Source organism: Prionailurus viverrinus, chromosome D4 (assembly GCF_022837055.1).
Source record: "Prionailurus viverrinus isolate Anna chromosome D4, UM_Priviv_1.0, whole genome shotgun sequence".
Lineage (NCBI taxonomy): Eukaryota > Metazoa > Chordata > Mammalia > Carnivora > Felidae > Prionailurus > Prionailurus viverrinus.
In genome coordinates this window covers 82,150,293-82,153,798 of record NC_062573.1, presented here as the reverse complement: position 1 = coordinate 82,153,798, position 3,506 = coordinate 82,150,293, and positions in this window count along the sequence as shown.

Below are 3,506 nucleotides of genomic sequence, written 5' to 3'. Positions count from 1 at the left end.
GGACTGGCTCGCCCTCCACTGGCGGGCTGATGGGGCACGTGGGTGAGCTGCGAGGTCCATGGAGCCAGTGACTCGGAACAGGGCGAGTGGCTTGAGGAGCTGGGCCTCCAGAGCAGGCCGTCGGGGTTACCGTGCACCCACCTCTTCCAAGCCCTGCCCTCCGTGACTGTGCATGGTCTGTCCGAAGGCACAGGTGCAGGAGTCTGGACTGCCTTGCCAGGACGTGGCTTGCTGGGCTACAGGAATACCCCTCACTAAGATGCCTGGGAGCCTTGTTTACTGGGAAGCCTGGGACCCATCAGGCAGCCATTCCAAATGGGAACTGAGCTTGGCCAGTTGAGAGGTGTATCTCAGATTTTTGAGTGGAGGGTTCCTTCCAGCCTGGAGGCTACGCAGGTGGTTCGGGACCAACCCAAGCTCTGCAGGCTTGCGTGGCGCCCGGCTACCCGCCATGGGCTGACAGGGTGCTCACTGAGCCTGCATCCACAGCACAGGCAAGTGTAGCCAGGGATCGGGTCCAGGGCGAATGTCTGGAGAGGCCGGTTCACCAGAGGGGATTAGCAGGGTAGGAGAGCACCTATTTCCAAATGCTAATCTACACAATGTGCGTTTCCCCCCAGAGGCAGAGCTGAGGAATCTGGGAGCCTTGCAAGGGCTGATTCCAGCATGCTGGTCGTAGTATCCTCGACAAGAGGCACCGGGGACCCTTGATTGCTGCAGAAGCCTGGGACGTCAGAGAAATGGGAAGTGCACACGACCCTCCTCCGTGTCAGTGGCTACCCCAAAAGGTATTTCCGTGCTTAAGGCAATGCAGGGGGTTGGGGAGTCGGCGGGTTATATACTGTGTGTGAGCCTCTCGGGTCCCAGGAGTCAGGGACTCGGAACAGCGTCGGGTGAGGTCAGTAGCAGACTCTTGGGGGTACCTGCATCTGCTTAAATCCAAGTCCTGACCTACACAAGTGCATATATTCCCCTCTGAGGTCTGCTTGGTTTTGGGGGCCAAGCAGTGCTCAGACTGATGACTGTCTGGGCCAACAACGTCTTTGACACTGGCTCACCGTGCAGTTATCTCCAGCCGGTAGCGTCCATGGTAACGCCTTTTCATTTACCACTAAAGAAGTAACATGTGCCAAACCGACGCTAGATTCATCCCACTGTCGTTCCAGGCACAGGGAGATGAAAGCAATGAAGTTCAAATGCAGTTGAGGTATATTTTTATAGGGACCGGCACTTGGAGAGACACCTTTGCCCACCAAGATCTGGCCTCCAGCTGCCAGAGCCGAAGCAAAAGTTGGGGGTTGCCGGAGCACGTGTCTTGAGAAGGCGGGTGCCGGTGTTGACGGGGGAGCCGTGCTTCCCTGAAGGACCTTTGCGTGGCTTTTACTACTGCCTGTAAAAGGGTCTCCTTTCCCTCAGAAGGAGCTCATTGTTCCGAGGTCTTTGGAGAGAGGTTTTAGGTCAGCCGACTGTAGCTTTGCCAGACCGAACCCTCTCAGGGTTTGTATTCCACGTGTCCCCTTATCGTGGTTCTTCCCTTGTGTCTTCATTGACGAGCCCCCCCGGGGGCCCCGTGGCAGCTGAGCTACTGAGGTCCTACAGGTGAGCGCAGGTGGATAATGCTGTCCTGCCACAACTTTCTGCCTTCTGAAATCAAAACGCCTTCACTCCTTAAAAACAAACTTTTTTGAAATTTGCCCTTAGCAAGTGGATTTGAAATCATATCAAATCAACACACCACGATCCCGCCCTGTGATTTCAAGTCACTCCCACACTAATTCACACTAGGGCCTAATGCCTTGTGCAAATCCAAGTCCACAGAAATACCAGTCCACCCTGAGATTACACTTGATCATACTTTGTATCTTTTTCCTTTGCACATTCTTTTTACAGCATACGTTAATGACCGGCTTATGCAACTGTATACCTAATATGATCAATATAAGCATAATGAATCCTTAATGTGGTACCATATCTAATCACCAAATGATCAAAAGTTAAATTTCTTGGGGCGCCTGGGTGGCGCAGTCGGTTAAGCGTCCGACTTCAGCCAGGTCACGATCTCGTGGTCCGTGAGTTCGAGCCCCGCGTCGGGCTCTGGGCTGATGGCTCAGAGCCTGGAGCCTGTTTCTGATTCTGTGTCTCCCTCTCTCTCTGCCCCTCCCCAGTTCGTGCTCTGTCTCTCTCTGTCCCAAAAATAAATAAACGTTGAAAAAAAAAATTAAAAAAAAAAAAAAAGTTAAATTTCTTAAACCAGGCATTTTAACTTCCTTGACAATCATGTTTTCAAGTAAATATTTTTTTTTTTTAATGTTTATTTTTGAGAGAGACAGAGCACAAGCAGGAGAGGGGCAGAGAGAGAGGGAGACACAGAATCTGAAGCAGGCTCCGGGCTCCGGGCTGTCAGCACAGAGCCCGACGTGGGGTTTGAAACTCACAAACTGTGAGATTGTAACCTGAGCCAAAGTCAATGCTTAACTGACTGAGCCACTGAGGCACCCCATAAGCATTATTTTTTATTTTTAAAATTTTTTAAATGTTTATTTTTGAGAGAAAGAGTACAATCAGGGGAGGGGCAGAGAGAGAGAGAGAGAGAGGGAGACACAGAATCCCAAGCGGGCTCCAGGCTCTGAGCTATCAGCACAGAGCCTGATGCGGGGCTTGAACTCACGAACTATGAGACTGTGACCTGAGCTGAAGTTGGTCCCTTAACCGACTGAGTCACCCAGGTGCCCCAGAATTATTTTTTTAAAGTCCCTGGAGGGGACTATCAAGCACATATTCAACTGCTACAACATCACAGTTCAAGGCTGCCAATTTTTTAGGCAATGTGTCTGTGTTCTCTTTGCATTTCCTACAAAATTATTTCACTTTATTAGCCTTAACTTCCAAAAGTTGCTTCACTTGTCTTTACTTTTCTAGCAAGGTGCCTTATATCTATATTAGATTAATTTTTGGAAGTTCAATGTAAACTATTTCTCCGGTTATTTTAATAGTTCCTTTAATCTTCTCTAGCCTCGAATAATATCATTTCCTTCTATTGTTACATCCATGACCTGCTCTGGCTGTACACGGCCCATAGTGTTGTGTCCTTATTTTTCCCTTGACACCCATAGATTATGGGCTTAGACCATAGTGCCCTGGTCCAATTTCCCATATGCTATATAACTGACTGATGAGGCATCGAGGCCATGTTCACAGATGCTCGCACCATAGGTACAGTCAAAAGCCTAAGAAGTGTAAGGACATTGCACTCTATTCTGCCAACACATCCTTATGAACACGTTTTCCCTTCTATCATCAAAGGCCTTCTGTGGCCCATAGACTCCATCCGTCTTTTCATATTGGGGAGACCATGAAAGTGTGATACCCAACATCCTGTTTCCTCCTTGAAGTGCCAATAGCCTCATTTCACAGTTGCCCAAGGAATCACGGCCATTAGGATGTGTGGCATCCACTTCACTTCTGGCTGAGTTCTCTGGCATCTCAGGGGACCAGGATTGCCCGGA